Genomic DNA, 19,287 nt, shown 5'->3' on the forward strand with positions numbered 1-19,287 from the left:
GACTCTGATGCTGGGAGGGTTTGGGGGCAGGAGGAGAAGGGGACGACAGAGGATGAGATGGCTGGATGGCATCACTGACTCGATGGAGTGAGTCTGAGTGAACTCCAGGAGTTGGTGATGGACAGGGAGGCCTGGCGTGTTGTGATTCATGGGGTCGCAAAGAGTTGGACATGACTGAGTGACTGAACTGAACTGAACTGAACTGAACAGATAAAAACCATAAATTCCCATACACCTGCATCTACATTACTCCACGCCTATTGAGAATGTACTAGGTGCAAGGCAGGTGCTAGAAGTCACTCTTTCAGATGCAAAGATGGCCCCTGCCTTTCAAGTGTTCACAATTAGTGAGAAGCAAAAGAAAAACACCATCAATATAACCCAAAGCAGATTGTGTGCGACAAGGGGCAGAGGAAGAATTAGAGCAGGAGAGATTCTTATGAAGTGATAATGAAGAACTAAAGAAAGCCATGGGGAACAAATGCTTTTGAGGTGTAAGTACTCTGACAGATGGAATCGGAGAGAAACACACGCCAAAACAAGAAGCCAGAGTGAGCAAAGTGAGGAGGCTGAAGAACTTGCTAACATTAAACTCGCAACAGATACCACAAACTCAGATGCCCAGAGGAGCCAGCAGGAATGGAAATGAAGCAGCCCATGTGGAGACTGTGGCCAGAAAACGCACGCACGAGACACCTAAAGGTGGAGGCCCTGGTGAGAATGTCGGCCCAGTGTTATCAGAGTTTTCAATTGTACAACTGAAGTGAAAACTCATATTCTAAAGTAAAACTCCAGTTTTAAAATGTTAACACCTAATTAAAACAAAAATAAAAAATCTAAAGCCTTGTGCAAGTCAAATATAACACATCTACAGCCTATCTATGGCCCTATGGGTATCCATTTGCAACTTCTGGGTCAGATGCCCTCTACAACCCCATCAAAGGAATTCTTGTTTCAATTATGAACTTCATTCTCATTGAAAAACATATCTTCATCTTTGAAAATTACACACATTAAGCATTACCTCTGAAATTTTTCTTCCTATAAATTTTCTTCCTATAAATTGTGTGTCTTTAATTTTCTTCACAAATCATTGTAGAGCTCTTAAGACTTTCATTTGCAAGGGTCCTAGAGTAACATGTAGAAGTGACAAGAAAGGGAAAACAGAAAGAAGATAATTAGCAATGCAGATACTATAAACATTTACCAGTGTAACTAATATTTGTCATCTCTTAGGATAAAAGACTTATGATTTTATTTTCAGTAGCTAGGTAGTGTTAGTTAGCTAACTAACTCACTCACTCACTCTTTGAGACCCCCATGGACTGTAGCTGGCCAGGTTCCTCTGTCCATGGGGATTCTCCAGGCAAGAATACTGGAGTGGGTTGCCATGCCCTCCTCCAGGGGATCTTCCTGACCATGGATCAAACCCACGTCTCTTATGTCTCCCTCATTGGCAGGTGGATTCTTTACCACTCATGCCACTTGGGAAGCCCCTTAGCAGAGGTATAGTCTGCTAATATACCCAATGAATACAGTTGATTAAAATCCAGCCTACTGTAATATATAAAATATCCCTGTATATTTGTGAATAGTCTTTATTTTTCTCAAAATTGATTATCAACTAATTCCTCCCCCCGCCAAAACTGTGTGTTCATACCACCATCCATAACAGGAAAAATGGTAGTAGTAACAGGGCACACATCAGAAGTAAAACAGGGACTTCCCCCAGGGCACAGTGGGTAAAATCCACCTACCAATGCAGGGGAAATGGGTTCAACCCCTGGTCTGGAGAATTTCACATGCTGCGGAGCAACTAAGCCCGTGTGCCACAACTTCTGGGACTGTGCTCTAGAGTCCACAGGCCACAACCACCGGGCCCGTGTGCTAGAACTACTGAAGCCCACACCTAGAGCCTCCACAGAGAAGCGACCAGAATGAGAAGACTGCACACCACCAAGAAGAGTGGCCCCTGTTTGCAGCAACCAAAGAAAGCTGGTGCAAAGCAATGAAGACCCAGCACAGCCAAAACCAAAAATTAATAAAGAAGTAAAATAAATGCCTAAAAAGTAGCCTTGGTGTTGTCTTGCTTTGCAAGCAGCTTTAAACTGAGTTGAATGCTGTACCAGTGAAAAAGAGAAAAAAAATGGCAAGAAATTAAATAAAAGCAGCAAATAATATCACAAGCTCTTACATAAAGTTTCTACTTTCAATCAAACTGGCCAATGTTAATATTGAAATATCCATGTTACTACTTCTGATTCACATGTCTTCTTTGTGTGATCTGCCACACATGGGGGAAATTGCATTTACCTGAGTTTCAAGGTGGGATGGAACTCCTCAAGAGAACCTCTTTTAATATTGTCGTTATGCATTCAGAAAACATTTCAAACTAGAAACTTGGGTAGATATTTGAATTGAGTTTTTTCCAACAGTGGTGCTTTTTCAATAACACAGTAGAGTACCTAATGGAACATAATGAAAAAGATCAACAATAAAATCACCAATTTCAGAAAAAGAAAAAAACCACCTGACAATGTTCTCTTTTCTTATGAGTTACCGCTTCACAGAACAAGCACTATAGCGTGTAGGTAAGCATACATACTTCCAGCTTCAGAGCAAAGAATAAAAATCTAAAAAGGTAAAAATGAAAATGTGTGCTGTTCTGCTGCAATGTGGCTGAGAGTTATAAAGGTCCTATGAACAATATTGAGTTTGTGATGGCACAATCACATCACAAAAGATTTACCTTCACTCTGCAAACTCAATATAGGCAATAACAGTCTATTACAAGCAGAGCAATACAACATCAAAGGAATGTTTAAAAGAACCAGACAGAACCTTTAAATCAACACAATTGAGTTATCTTCCCCCAAAGGAAGTACCATGGGAGAGTGCATAGCATGGTTTTTCAAGAGGTATTACTAATTTACTATAAGTTATATTTAATACACTTTTTAAATGTGGTTTGTAATCTTTCTCCACTTTTTAGAACACAAAGCAATAAATTAAAAAAGAAACAGTCCCCAAAGAGCAAGAGACTTGGAGGACAAAAATGATAATAATTTTATTCTTTGGGGTTTAGCATTTCAAATAATTTTTCCACAGCTGAAAAGGTTGTATTGGATCTTTTCTTTCTCAATTTCAGTAAGATTCTTTAACAATGGATCTAGAGGAATAATAGTAAACTTTTACAATTTATATTTATAAAATTAATATTCAAATTCTGTTAAAATAGCAACATTCATCATAACATTTTCAAAAATAATAAGACATTCTCTTTAACACCACCAATAAAGAAGTAAGCAACTGTATTTTGCCTTCTTATGACTGAGATGAATATTAGAGAGGCTGTGTTTCTTATCCAAGTCATGTCAAAAATGGTAGTAGAATTTATTGTAAAGTAGTACTGTTCATTGTCAGTTCTTAGGTATTTTCTCACCATTTTACTATTTCCAATGCATTTCTTAATTTATATAACAGTGTGTTTCATGTAATATTAAAAAGTACTGATATGAAATATTACTTTTCTATGTATAAAAAGATTTTACTTTTCTACAAGCATAGCACAGGTTTTGTTGTTATAAACTTTAGCCTAAATCCATATATTTGTTTCCCATAAAGATAAAGGGAATGCTTGAGTATTACCAAAACTTATCATCATCTATTAATATCTGATATTTGCATACATAAAGTCATACATTTCTATATGATGCTAATGGACTGTTTCTCCAATTCTTTCAAACATTTTTTGCCTTTTGTTCAATATTTTTGTTTTGTATTTAAGTTATCCTGATTTTTGTTTTGTATTTAAGTTATCCTGATTTTTGTTTTGTATTTAAGTTATCCTGATTCATACCAGAGACATATATGTAAAAAGGCTTTAAATTCTAGATAATTTGTATCTATCATGGCTTTTCAGTAAATGAATTTTTAGTACTAAAAACACACCCACAGCAGGTGCACGAAACTGCCTGTAACACATGGCATATGGGAACGTACAAGGGTTTGTCCCTTTTGATATAGTATGGTTTTATTGGCATCATACTGTAAGAGTTTATAATAAATCAGATAGTATATGGATTTATACTTAAGTGTCTGGTGTTTGAAAATATTTAATTCCTGTTTATAATGCTTTTAATTTTATAACCAGCTTCCTAAATTTTTCAATTGAGCTTTATGTCAAAACCATTTCATTTGAAATTGCCTATTACCAGATAATCTTTTTCAGATATTTGAGTTGTATTGCTCTTTTTCTTTTTTGAAGCATGTTCTTTTTTAAAGTCCATTCAACTTTTTCATACTAATATTGTGAATTCAGATGCAAAATTCTGAGCCATACTTGTCACATTCTTGCCTGGGCAGGAGCAAGTAACTTCATCCGTTATTACATACCCTTGTGGAGTCTTTTTTGGTGAGTTTGTTTTTTTTTTTTTTTGAGTTCCATTATTTGAAACAATTGCTGTGAATGTAATAGAATTTTCATATTTTATATTGATGTGATTGGGATAAGTGTTCCCAACATGTGTTAGTAGGTTTAGCTTGTTAGCTTGTTTACAATTATCAGACCTGCTCCATTCAACTCATAACTAGGAATTCACATTTTCTCCCATCCATTCTACCAATTCTCTTACTAAGATCCAATGTCCAACAAGAAGCTTCATGTCATATGCAGTTCCTATGCTATAAAGACAACCACACTGATATTTGTCCACTGTCTGACATAAGCACAGTGGTTAAAAGAATACATACTCTGGAGTCAAACCTGACTTTGAAATTCTGCTCAACTACTTAATAGCTATGTGACTGTGCCTTGTTTCTCTTCTATAATCAGAGATAACAATAATATTTATAGGTTTCTATAATGATTAAATCAGCTTTTGTTTATAAAATGCCAAGCATTATGGCATATATTAATAGTATGCCCTCATGAGATGTTAGCTATTCTCATTGAAAAAGTATGTTCACAAAAGCTCTGACACCTTTCAATTCATGTTATGAGTCTCATAAAGTTTATCCAACCATGGAGCCTACTGGCTGTGATAAAACAAAATAAGAATGTTGACTCTTGTGCAGAGATTATAGAACCAACACCTGTTGCCTAACAGTAGTGGGACTCATACCAAATATCAATGAATGAGTAACCACCCTAAACAGCTATCACAGTCATAAGGCAGTTGGTTCTATAGTCTAGACCTGTTTAAGAGTTGAACCAAGTCACCTGCTGACTATAACAGCCATTCAGAGAAGTGATATAAAATTTAATGTTAGTGATTATCTCTTATGATATAACATCATGTATATATTGCCTTCCAAGTCTTGCTTAAAGGACATTTTAGAATTGATACTTGTGAGTGTTTCAGTAATAGAAATGAAGCACCATCCATTTTTTCTAAATCATGTCCTATAAAAAACCTGCAATTCAGTGACATCTAACTCATCAGCATTTTTAATTAAGGTAGAGAAGAGAATATGACTATTGTCAGAAACAGACAATTCATAGCTGTTGGCTTAATATAAATTTTCTAAAAATAGACCATATTTTTTTACCAGTGAAGCTTGAAATAAAAATTTACAACAAATGTTTTATTAAAGTTTATTAATTTTCTTCCAACATTGGTTATTAATGGACCAACTTTATGCTTGGATTTTATCTGGGAATATTTCTTTTGCTGGATTGGTGTGTCCCTTTTTGTCCTTGACTACTTTCTACAAAGTAGCAAAAGTAGCTCATCCTTTCACTATTCCTCACTTGACTGCCATAACTATGTTCGAAAACACTCTTCTTTCCTTCCTAAGACAATTCTGTGAGCGGCACTGAAACAGTTAAAGTTAACACTATTTTGATAGGTACATTCATAGTTCATTTAATATATATTCACTTCTTTTCATTTGTAATTATATGTATTTATTTGAGCTTATTCTGTGTCTACTATTTTCCTTTGAATTCCCTCTAGGCAGAGTTTATATTTTCTACTTTCTTTCCTCCAGTTTCCTCTGTACTTGGTACAGTGCTCTTCAAAAGCACTTAGCTATGGCATATAGTATGTACACAAGAGCATAACAAAGGATAGGTTTGTTTAGGATCCATTCAAAGATCAAGATGTCTTTAACGATCTGAATGGTTCAAAGTCTTACATTTTATTATTTTTTAAAATTTTAATAGGGATCAAAATCTTTAAAGAACTGATATGACTGGCATATTTTCAGATGTTGCACAGCAAATATGAATAAGTAAATCAATGACTGAATGCACGAGGACAGATAGGAGAGATCCAGGGTCTTTACAGAAATCACAGCCAATTAACGCAAACTAAGAATTTCTAACCATTAGAAATGTTCTTTGTGGTCTTTTCAAATACAAAACAAAATGTAAGTATTATATTACTTTATATCTCAATGGTAACTGATAGGCAAGGTGAGGTTCCCATGTATAACTAGTCTAGTTATTAAAGGGGATTTACTGTTTTTCAAATTAAAAACCTTTGATGTCTTAATCATATTTCTTCTAAAACTTATGCAATTTTGAGTTATTTCTTAGGTATATTTTTCTCATTAACAGTTAATGCGACTATAGAGTTTTTAGTTAAGATTATCCTTGATTCATGGGCTAATTTGAGGTTTGCCAAATAAATCCTAATAGGAATAAAAGGCCAAGCACGTGTCACCTCACCTTCTAGACCCTTTTTATGATATAGTATATTATGTGCCCTGATTTTTTTTTCCAGTGACGTATAGTCCATTGGATAACTCAACTACTGATTATGGAAACAGAAAACCTGTCCCCATAGTAGAAGGCTAAATAATTATATGGGAGGGTTATTATGCGTATGAATATTCAGTTATGGTTTTGTGAATGTATGTCTGTGGTATTTTAATTTAAATCACCAACTTTGCATTATGATTGTAGAGCAAGTTTTTCATTGTTCTTTGTACTCCATGCTACAAATAAAATCAATGTCTATGTGGTTTTAGTAATTCAAGGTGGCATTTATAATTTTGTTGCAATATGAATTAGTATGAGCTTATTTAAAGAGTCAGTAGTACTAACACAATTCAAGGCATTGCCATAACTCAGGTATAGAAACTCTGGTTTATTACTCGAGGTTGAAAGGCCCTTTATTTAAAATTCGCCTTAATAAAACCTTCAAGTTGAATATAAGCCAATTACTCTGAGGAAGCTACTGAAATATCCTTTCAAAGAAAATCGACTACTGAAGCAGCCTTTTTGAGAATCAAATTAAGAAATTTGGCCAGAAAAAAAGGCACTGTGTAATTGAAAGTCACATCAGACCTAAGGAGTTGGTGAAATAATGCTGAAAGAACCCTGTTTACCCTCTGTGCACTTGCAACACTATGGGATGGGCTCCAGGAGTCCTGCCTTGGGTGTCATCACTGCTAAATGTGGTCATGTTTCTGTATGCTAGCCATTAATGGGTATTACTATAAACCAAATTAATAAGTTCACAATATTATTTGAAAACCACGCTTCCTGGTAGTGGTTATACCATAGCAATAAAATAAACCTAGGATGTTAGAGCTGAATGGGTTTCCCTGGTAGCTCAGCTGGTAAAGAATCCGCCTGCGATGCAGGAGACCCCAGTTCAATTCCTGGGGTCAGGAAGATCCCCTGGAGAAGGGATAGGGTACCCACTCCAGTATTCTCGGGCTTCCCTGGTGGCTCAGACAGTAAAGAATCTGCCTGCAACATGAGAGACCTGAATTTGATCCCTGGGTCAGGAAGATCCCTTAGAGGAGGGCATGGCAACCTGCTCCAGTATTCTTGCCTGCAGAGTCTCCACAGACAGAGGAGCCTGGCAGACTACAGTCCATGTGGTTGCAAAGAGTCAGACACAACTGAGCGACTAAGCACAGCACACACAGCACAGAGCTGAATACTTCCTCTTATATTGCTTCATGAAGTTTTAAACAAAATAAGCAAAAAGCATTCTAGATAAGGTGTACATTTATTTGTTTCATTATTTTAAAATTTAAGCTTTATGTCTTCTCTGAACATGCAGAATTCAACTTGAAATGATTTAATGATATCACAGCTCAACTAAGTAAAATCTCAAGATATCTTTCATCTTATGAGTCTATTAGAAATTGCCCTCTATGTGAAGAGGAACTAAAAAGCCTCTTGATGAAAGTGAAAGTGGAGAGTGAAAAAGTTGGCTTAAAGCTCAACATTCAGAAAACGAAGATCATGGCATCCGGTCCCATCACTTCATGGGAAATAGATGGGGAAACAGTGGAAACAGTGTCAGACTTTATTTTTCTGGGCTCCAAAATCACTGCAGATGGTGACTGCAGCCATGAAATTAAAAGACGCTTACTCCTTGGAAGGAAAGTTATGACCAACCTAGATAGCATATTCAAAAGCAGAGACATTACTTTGCCAACAAAGGTCCATCTAGTCAAGGCTATAGTTTTTCCTGTGGTCATGTATGGATGTGAGAGTTGGACTGTGAAGAAGGCTAAGCGCCGAAGAATTGATGCTTTTGAACTGTGGTGTTGGAGAAGACTCTTGAGAGTCCCTTGGACTGCAAGGAGATCCAACCAATCCATTCTGAAGGAGATCAGCCCTGGGATTTCTTTGGAAGGAATGATGCTAAAGTTGAAACTCCAGTACTTTGGCCACCTCATGTGAAGCGTTGACTCATTGGAAAAGACTCTGATGCTGGGAGGGATTGGGGTCAGGAGGAGAAGGGGACGACAGAGGATGAGATGGCTGGATGGCATCACTGACTCGATGGACGTGAGTTTGAGTGAACTCCAGGAGTTGGTGATGGACAGGGAGGCCTGGCGAGCTGTGATTCATGGGGTCACAAAGAGTCAGACACGACTGAGCGACTCAACTGAACTGAACTGATCCTGTAATATGGAAAAGGATATGAAAAATATTTGTATATATATATACATGCATGTGTGTGTGTGTGTGTGTGTATATATATATATATATATATATATATATATATATCTCAGTCACTTTGCTGTACACCAGAAACTAATACAATGTTGTAAGTCAACGATACTTAAAACAAAATATCCCTCTTGGTATACCCAGTACCTAGATCTTGGTCTCTAATACCATTTTGCACTAAAAGGAATCAAGACTTCTTAGAGAAATGGCTGAGTTCAGAGCTGGCACAGGATATACAAGATGAGCTAGAACATCTTGTTAGGACAGAAGTAAGGAAGTGCTAAAAATAAATAAATAATGGAGTATGTTACAAAGACTAGGGAGATTGCTTGCAGGTATTCCACTGGTCAAATCAAGAACAACTTTAACATAAAATAATTAAGTACACTAATGAATTATAAGCAATTCAAAAATTTGAAATCAAGATTCATATCAATTATAAATAGATAAATAAGCAAAGAGTAGAGAAGGGAGTTGGAGAAAGCGATGGCACCCCACTCCAGTACTCTTGCCTGGAAAATCCCATGGACGGAGGAGCCTGGTAGGCTGCAGTCCACGGGGTCGCGAAGAGTCAGACACGACTGAGCGACTTCACTTTGAGTTTTCACTTTCATGCACTGGAGAAGGAAATGGCAACCCACTCCAGTGTTCTTGCCTGGAGAATCCCAGGGTCAGGGGAGCCTGGTGGGCTGCCGTCTATGGGGTCTCAGAGTCGGACGTGACTGAAGCGACTTAGCAGCAGAAAAGGGAGTATGCTAGATTACCTTAAAATGTTGAATGCCAACTGGCAGATAAGAGGGGAGTTCAAGAGATAGAAAATCAGCATTACATAATCATCATAGTAAAGACTAGATCAGGCAAGAATCATCAATGAACAATATATATGGGGAGAAATTCTGATGAACAGCATATTATTTGCACTGTCTTAAAGGGTCTTTGGAGAATTACATGAGAATTACATGTAATTCACGAGAATACAACCCACTCCAGTATTTTGCCTGGAGATTCCTTTGGACAGAGGAGCCTCATGGGCTGCAGTCCATGAAGTTGCAAAACATCTGACACAACTAAAGTGACTTAGCGTGCATGCACAAAGGGTCTTAGCATAGATTGCTTATTAGTTCCAATGGGAAAATGACAATTATACAGTGGAGAAATTAGACAATACATTGATTGGGTTATGAAAATTAATATCACGAATGAGGAGTATATAGGCATCACATGCCTTCAGATGAGGTACCCTGAGAAGGCCATAAAGTCACCTAGGTATCATTCTGGCAAAGAGACTTAGAAAATATAAGCAGCATAAGTTAATATTATTTATATAAGTTCCAAATTAGGAACACTCTTTAAAAATAAAAGCTTTTTTTTAAATGGGAGATTGTAGTCTTCAAAATGTCAATAGAATAAAATCACAAAGTAAGGTAATGGAAATGTTCTGGATTTTAAAAGACTACAGAGACTGCAAATCAAAACTACAGTGAGATACCACCTCACACCAGTCAGAATGGCCACCATCAAAAAAATTTTACAAATAGTAAATGCTGGAAAGGATGTGGGGAAAAGGGAACCCTCCTACACTGTTGGTGGGAAGGTTAATTGGTATAGGCACTATGGAGAATATAGAGTTTTCTTTAAAAAACTAAAAACAGAAATACCATCTGATCCAGTAGTCCCATTTCTGGGCATATATACAAAGAAAAACATGGTTCAAAAGGATACACTCACCCCAATGTTCACTGCAGTGTTGTTTACAATAGCCAAGATGTGGAAGCAAACTACATGTTCACTGACAGATGAATGGATCGAGATGTGGTACATGTGCACAATGGAATATTACCCAGCCATTAAAAAGAACGAAATAATGCCCTTTGTTTAACAACATGGATGGACCTGGAGATTATCATATAAAGTGAAGTAAGTCAAAGAAAGACAAATAACATATTATACTGCTTACATGTGGAATCTAAAAAAAAATGATACAAATGAATTTATTTATAAAACAGAAACGGACCCAGAGAACAAACATGGTTACCAGGGAGGAAGGGTCAGGGCAGGGGTAGATAGATTGGGAGTTTGGGACTGACATATACAGATATGTTAAATACAGATGAGTTAAATACAGCTTATTTAACTTATATGCAGAGTACAACATGAGAAACTCTGGGCTGGAAGAAGCACAAGTTGGAATCAAGATTATCGGGAGAAATATCAATAACCTCAGATATGCAGATAACACCACCCTTATGGCAGAAAGTGAAGAGGAATTAAAGAGCCTCTTGAAAGTGAAAGAGAAGAGTGAAAAAGAAGGTTTAAAACTCAACATTCAGAAAACGAAGATCATGGCATCTGTTCCCATCACTTCATGGCAAATAGATGGGGAAACAATGGAAACAGTGACAGTTTATTTTCTTGGGCTCCAAAGTCACTGCAGATGGTGACTGCAGCCATGAAATTAAAAGACGCTTGCTCCTTGGAAGAAAAGCTATGGCCAACCTAGACAGCATATTAGAAAGCAGAGACATTACTTTATTGACAAAAGTCCATCTAGACAAAGCTATGGTTTTTCCAGTAGTCATGTATGGATGTGAGAGTTGGACCATAAAGAAAGCTGAGCACTGAAGAATTGATGCTTTTGAACTGTGATGTTGGAGAAGACTGCTGAGAGTCCTTTGGACTGCAAGGAGATCCAACCAGTCCATCCTAAAGGAGATCAGTCCTGAATATTCATTGGAAGGACTGATGTTAAAGCTGAAGATCCAATACTTTGGCCACCTGATGGGGAGAACTGACTCATTGGAAAAGACCTTGATGCTGGGAAAGATTGAAGGTGGAGGAGAAGGGGATGACAGAGGATGATATGGTTGTATGGCATCACCGACTCAATGGACATGAGTTTGAGCAAGCTGATGGACAGAGAAGTCTGGCGTGCTGCAGTCCATGGGATCACAAAGAGTAGGACATGACTGAGTGACTGAACTGAACATGCAGAAACAGGGTGAGAGAGAACTTGAACTAGTGATTAATCAAATGAGGTCAAATAGCTGTAATAAATGTATCTTTTTAACAAAGTATCAGGATGTTATTTGAACTATACTTTTTCTTGAATCTTTTGAAAGATTGAAATTATTTCCAAATAGAAAGTTAAAAATAAGAAACCAGCTCTGCTGATGCAGCATATACAAGAAGAAAAACACTGCTGTTTCCCACTGGCAAATTTATTCCAGCATGTAATGAAGTATGCTTAAAGCTATTAGGCAGAAAACTAGGAATTATTGTGTGTCCACATCACAGGTGAACTTGATTCCGATTAATGTAGTAGGCAGTCTTGATAGTTAACTAAACTGCCTTCAAATCAAAGGCAGTGTAGTGCAGGTCATAGGATTGGGTTAACTGTAAAAAGCCTTGCTCTTAAGTCCCTAGGTGATACCTGACACACTCAAGCACTAACTCTGTAGGCTTGGGTACAGAAGATAAGCCAAAAGTCACACAGTGGTTCCTTTGCATTTGCCCCAGCAGCCAAGTTTAAAAGGACAAACAGGCTGTACTGCAAGGAAGGTTAGATGCTTAAATGTCAGAGAAGCCTTGTTAGGACCTATCTGTATGCACAGAAACTATCATGTGTTGCAAAAAGAAGAGAGTACATTTCACGAAGGGAAATGAGAATAAAAGACTGTATCCTGTTTTGCCGTTCCCAGAAGACACAGAAAAAAAACCTTTTAACAATTTAGATGTTGTCAACTTTACTGACCTATGTACTGTGTCAGTCTCAAAACCAAGGGAAAACATACAAAATATTTACGTATTTCTCATCTGAGGGCACAAGAGGGAAGCCAAACGGCATTAGTCTTCACTTTTAAAGGTGGCATCTACTTTCAAATATTAATAAATTTCAGAACATCGTTAAGATATAAATCATGACTCTTTCCCTTGTTTGCTCTCCACTACAGGCTAGTGAAAGATTTATTCCTTTCAAAAACACATTCGTTAAATAAAGCCTTCTCTTATTTTTGCTTGCTCAGAGATAATTTTTTATTTTTCTTTTCATTTCATCTTCTTAAAGTATATTTCCTATACAAATGGAATTATTTAGCTGAAATTACTTGTAAAATAAATTATTTATTATAAGTGACAAATAGTTGATTTTTAGTCCTTTTCTCAATAAATTGAGATTCTTTGGATGAGATTGATAAGCTGTTCAAACTCAGGTGGAATTTAACACAGAGAAGTCTTAAATAACTGAGAGTTGACGTTGTCAGAGAAGGGGATGAGGAATACCGACACTGCAAGGAGGGAGTTCTCTGACTGGCTTGGGTTGGGTGGCTCAGCACTGCCGCACAATCTTAGGTACCCCTCTGCACCAATTCTGTATCAGTTTTGAAGTATTTCTCACTTTATAAAGCTCTTTGTTCAAAACAGAAGGCTTCTTTCTATGTGTCATCTTCTGTTCTTTATTTTATTAATGAGCGGGAAGATGGAAGTTTGGTTAATTCAAGAAGCAAATATAAATGGGAAGAAAAGTTAGGGTCTTAAATTACAGTCCTCTGTGATAAAAATGGGCTTCCCTGTGGCTCAGCTGGTAAAGAATCTGCCTGCAATGCTGGAGACCTGGCTTCGATCCCTGAGTTGAGAAGATCCCCTAGAGAAGGGAAAGGCAACCCCCACTTCAGTATTCTGGCCTGCAGAATTCATGGACTGTACAGTCCATGGGGCTGCAAAGAGTTGGGCACGACTGAGCGACTTTCACCAAAAACTAAAAGAGCAACTAACAACTATTAAAAATGGGTGGGGGTATTTTACCCTAGGGCAAGTCATTACATTTCTTTAGATTTGTTTATTCTTATTCAAAACTTGTGAAACAAAAGGAATTATATTGGTGAAAGAGATTAAAACTATTTACATGAGTTTCATTTAAATAATAATCAAATCCTAAGGAATAAGAGCACGGAAGAATTGATGCTTTTGAACTGTGATGTTGGAGAAGACTCTTGAGAGTCCCTTGGACTGCAAGGAGATCCAACCAGTCCATTCTGAAGGAGATGAGCCCTGGGATTTCTTTGGAAGGAATGATGCTAAAGCTGAAACTGAACTGAATCAGTGCTAGGCCCTGCTATAAGCATCTAACCTGTCATCTCAAACTTCAATATTATCTCATTCTACCTCTAGGAGTTAGAGAGTATTACAGTATGATCATAATTTACAGATGAGGAGACTGAGGTACTGAGATGCTGAAAATTTGATGAAGGTCACACAGTAAAAGATGAATCTGGTGCTTTGACGTCAGCTATCTTTCCAGAGAGCCTGTATGGTTATCCATCGTGCATACTGCCTCATGGGGAATGTGCAATATGTATACACACTTGGACATACCTCTACTCTTCTTAAGTAAATGATAAGATCTTAGCCAAATGGTGTGACCTACTAACCATGTGAAAATAGCTGTACTTTGTTCTAAGTAAAATAAGACAAAAGGATGCTCTTCCCACTAGGTTAAGTAGAGTGTATTTCTTAATCCTAAATGAGAAAATCAAATCCCAAGATTTTATAAAATTGAATCTCTCACTTGATTTGAGCTAACCATCCTCAGGCCAGGGATTCTCAAATTTTAACAAGCACCAGAATTACACAAAAGATTTGTTAAAACACAGATATGGAGAGCATATGCCCAGAGTTTCTTATTCAGTATATCTGGGATAATTGAATTTCTAGTAGATTTCTTATAATGCTGACCTGGAAATCACACTGAAATGCACTGTCCTAGAACAGAGTTCAACTTACAGTTCTATGTAATGTGCCTTCACATTCCTTGACTCTTTACCTGAAGTCTCATAACATTTATTTAAAAAATTGTTATGCACAATCATGCAGCCAAACATCACAGGTACCTGACCATGATTTCCATTTAAAAATTCTGAAAATGGCATTTCAGGGAGTGATGTCAGCATCATAGTGGAATTAGATGCTCCTCTGTCTTGCCCATTCAATCTACTACTAGTAAAACATCCAAAACTCAACATGTGCCAGGACACCAGAGAGATCCACACACCTGTACATCAGAAATGGGGGTGGGGTGGTGCTGGGACACATAGACGAAGTGGAAATGGGGAACAAGATAGGTGGTGCCTGTGATCCCATCCCCCTTCTGTGATGGATGAGCCTGCAGCCCCAGAGAACCCAGGAGCAGCAGAAAAGGGCACATGTGACTCCAGTCTCCCTGTCACAGCATCACCTATGGCCACAGGGAACCAGCAGCAGTGGTGGCAAGGTTCATCCCTCCACACACAGCAGCGCCCACACTCCAGCCCCTGCCCCTAATCTGTAGTCCATGAAGGTGACAACTCCAGACATGGCAGAGGTGCCCACAAGCCTGGTTCCCCACACCATCCTCTACCACCCTCCACCACAGAGGCAGTGCCGGGGACCCAGGCAGCCCCAGATGTCACAGAGGCACCCACCATCCCAGTGCAACAGGTGGCAACATTAGCAGCAGAAAGGCACCTGCAAACTTGGAGGCACAAGCAGCAACAAGGGGACCTGCAACTTCCAGCAGAGGTGGTGGTGGGTGGGAAGTGCCAATTTTCGAATATTGCCAGAGGCAGCTCAGGTTAGGGTGGGGGTGGGGGTGCAAACTTGAGATACAGCGCCACCTACTGGAAAACAGAAAGGCCTCTACCTACCAATTTGCTGAACTGCTAGAATCAAAATTTTAAAAGCTCTACCTAAAAAAGTAGTGGCTGCAGTCCATGGGGTCGCTAAGAGTCAGACACGGCTGAGCGACTTCACTTTCACGTTTCACTTTCATGCATTGGAGAAGGAAATGGCAACCCACTCCAGTACTCTTGCCTGGAGAATCCCAGGGATGGGGGAGCCTGGTTGGCTTCCATCGATGGGATCGCACAGAGTCGGACACGGCTGAAGCAACTTAGCAGCAACCTAAAAAAGAAAGGTGTTCACTACTTCCAATGTTCCAGCAGAGAAAAAACCCATCAAGCACCATGAAAACCCATGGTAACATGGTATCACAAAAATAAAATGACAGTTTTCCAGAAACCAAAGTTAAAGTTGCAGAATATTATGTTCTAACTGATAAAAAATTCAAAATAGCTCTCATAGAGAAACTCAATGAACTACCAAAAAACCCAGAAAGCCAGTTCAATGATATCGGGAATAAAATTACTGAACAGAATAAATACTTTGCCAAAGAAATTGAAACTAAAAAAGAACCAAATGGAAATTCTGAAACTGAAGAAGTCAATCAATGAGGTGAAGAACCCATTCAAAAAAACATTGAAAATAGAGAAGACTACATGGGAGAGAGAATTCGCATGCTAAAAGAGAAATCTAGAAATGACTCAGGTAGAATAGGAAAGAAAACTAAGTATTTTAAAAATAAAAAATTTCTACAAGAACTATCTGACTGGATTCAGAAGGCAACACAAGGATATTTATTCTAGAAAGAAAAGAGAGGAGAAAGTTTATTTGAAGAAATAATACTTGAAAAGTTTCCAAATCTGGAGAAGAAACTGGATACACAAATTCACAAAGCTAAGAGAACACCTAATTATCTCAACACAAAAAGACCTTCTCTATGATACATTCAGTTCAGTTCAGTTCAGTCGCTCAGTCATATCCGACTCTTTGCGACCCCATGAATCACAGCACGCCAGGCCTCCCTGTCCATCACCAACTCCCGGAGTTCACCCAGACCCACGTCCATCGAGTCAGTGATGCCATCCAGTCATCTCATCCTCTGTCGTCCTCTTCTCCTCCTGCCCCCAATCCCTCCCAGCATCAGAGTCTTTTCCAATGAGTCAACTCTTTGCATGAGGTAGCCAAAGTACTGGAGTTTCAGCTTTAGCATCATTCCTTCCAAAGAAATCCCAGGGCTGATCTCCTTCAGGACTGGTTGGATCTCCTTGCAGTCCAAGAGACTCTCAAGAGTCTTCTCCAACACCACAGTTCAAAAGCATCAGTTCTTCGGCCCTCAGCCTTCTTCACAGTCCAACTCTCACATCCATACATGACCACTGGAAAAACCATAGCCTTGACTAGATGAACCTTTGTTGGCAAAGTAATGTCTCTGCTCTTGAATATGCTATCTAGGTTGGTCATAACTTTCCTTCCAAGGAGTAAGCATCTTTTATTTTCATGGCTGCAGTCACCATCTGCAGTGATTTTGGAGCCCAGAAAAATAAAGTCTGACACTGTTTCCACTGTTTCCCCATCTAGTTCCCATGAAGTGATGGGACCGGATGCCATGATCTTCGTTTTCTGAATGTTGAGCTTTAAGCCAACTTTTTTACTCTCCACTTTAACTTTCATCAAGAGGCTTTTGAGTTCCTCTTCACTTTCTGCCATAAGGGTGGTGTCATCTGCATATCTGAGGCTGTTGATATTTCTCCCAGCAATCTTGATTCCAGCTTGTATTTCTTCCAGTCCAGCGTTTCTCATGATGCACTCTGCATAGAAGTTAAATAAGCAGGGTGACAATATACAGCCTTGACGTACTCCTGATACATTAAAACTGTCAAAAGTCAATGATAATGAAAGAATTTTAAAGGCAGCCAGAAAAAAAGGGATTTCCCAATGACTCAGCAGTAAAAAATCTGCTTGCAAGGCAGGAAACGCAGGAGACATGGGTTTGATCCTTGGGTCGGAAGATCCCCTAGAGTAGGAAATGACAACCCACTCCAGTATTCTAGCCTGAAAAATCGCATGGACAGAGGAGCCTGGTGGGCTATAGCCCAAAGGGTCACAAAGAATCAAATATGACTGAGCAACTGATCATGCATGCACAGAGAAAAAGTCAGCAGCTTACAAAGTAACCTGCATTAGGCTATAAGCAGATTTCTCAGCAGAAACTACAGCCCATGAGAGATTGGAATAACAAATTCAATATATTGAAAAATTTAAAAAATTGTCAGCCAAGAATACTCTATCCAGCAGAGTTATCCTTCAGAAAGGAAAAAGAAATAAAGGCCTTTCCAGAGAAACAAAAACTGAGTGAGTTCATCACCACTAGACTCACTTTACAAGAAATGTTGAAAGGACATCCTCCACCTGAAATGAAAAGGCAAAAATACACAAAACTTTGAGAAAGGTGATAGAATTAGAAAACTGCTACTCTATATCAGAATAGGTTGTTAAACATTTAATTATAGCATAAAGTTTAAGGAGAAAAAAGCAAAAAATAACAATAGTTACTTCAATTGGGTAACAAACTTACACCATAAAAAAGTGATAACTTGACACAACAAAAGCATAAAAAGGGGAAAAGGAAAAGTATAGAACCCATATAGGCAAATGGAGAAAAGATTCTATCAGCAAAAAAAAAAAAAAAGACTATTTTCTCTATAAGACCTTTTATAAAAACCTCATGGTAACCACAAAACATAAATTAGAGCAGAGACACGAAACATAAAATAAGAGGAAATTGAGAAAAACATCTTGCAAAACCACCAAACTAAAATGGCAGACAGAAACAGAAGGGGGAAAATTTAGAAAAAAAAAAAGTCAATACAGAGCTACCAGAAAACAAAAGATAGAAGACAAAAGTAAGTCCTCATTTATTAATAATCACCCTAAATGTAAATGGATTGAATGCACCAGTCAAAAGACACAGAGTAGCTAGATGGAAAGAAGACCCAACTATATGCTGCCCCCAGGAGACTCATCTCAGCATTAAAGACAAACAAAGGTTCAAAGAGATAGGATGGAAGATGAACAAACGAATGGCAGCCAAAAGCAAGAGGGTGAAGCCATACTCATCAACAAAATAGGCTTCAAGCCAAAAACAGCAACAAGAGACAAAGACAGACATTACATAATGAAAAAAGGATCATTCACCAAGAAGATATAACAGTTATTACTATATATACCACCTAACATAACAGCACCAAAATATATAAAGCAATTAGTAACAGATATAAATGGAGAAACTAACAAGCAAGACAATAATAGCAGGGAACGTTAACACCTCATTTATAACAATGAACAGATCATTCAGACCAAAAGTCAACAAGGAAACAGGGGCCTTAAATGAAACATTATACCATATAAACTTAATAGATATATACAGAACATTCTGTCCAAATCAATAGAATACATAGTCTTTTCAAGCACACGTGGAGCATTCTTAACAACAGACCATACATTGGCACATAAAACAAGTCCCAATAAACTTATGAAAACTGAAATCATGTCAGGCATCTTTTCCAATTACATGGTATAAAATTAGAAGCCAAAAAGAAGAAAGTTGAAAAATCACAAATACATAGGGACTAAACAAAACACTCCTAAACCACTACTGGATAAACAAAGAAAAAAAGAGAAATCAAAAAACTCCTGAAGACAAATAAAACTGA

General features: G+C 38.0%; 1 long non-coding RNA gene across 1 annotated transcript; it reads right to left on the bottom strand.

Annotated features, from left to right (window-relative positions):
* Window positions 1-1,048: 1,048 nt before the first annotated feature.
* LOC147370974 (uncharacterized) lies at window positions 1,049-2,666 on the bottom strand. The gene is made up of 2 exons (XR_015165670.1): window positions 2,314-2,666; window positions 1,049-1,128 (listed from the first exon to the last, which is right to left on the bottom strand). It is a non-coding gene; the product is annotated as an uncharacterized LOC147370974 (long non-coding RNA).
* Window positions 2,667-19,287: the final 16,621 nt, after the last annotated feature.

The sequence above is a fragment of the Bos grunniens genome, chromosome 6 (genome assembly GCF_055505025.1).
Source record: "Bos grunniens cultivar Pamir isolate PY7600 chromosome 6, Bosgru_T2T1.0, whole genome shotgun sequence".
NCBI lineage: Eukaryota > Metazoa > Chordata > Mammalia > Artiodactyla > Bovidae > Bos > Bos grunniens.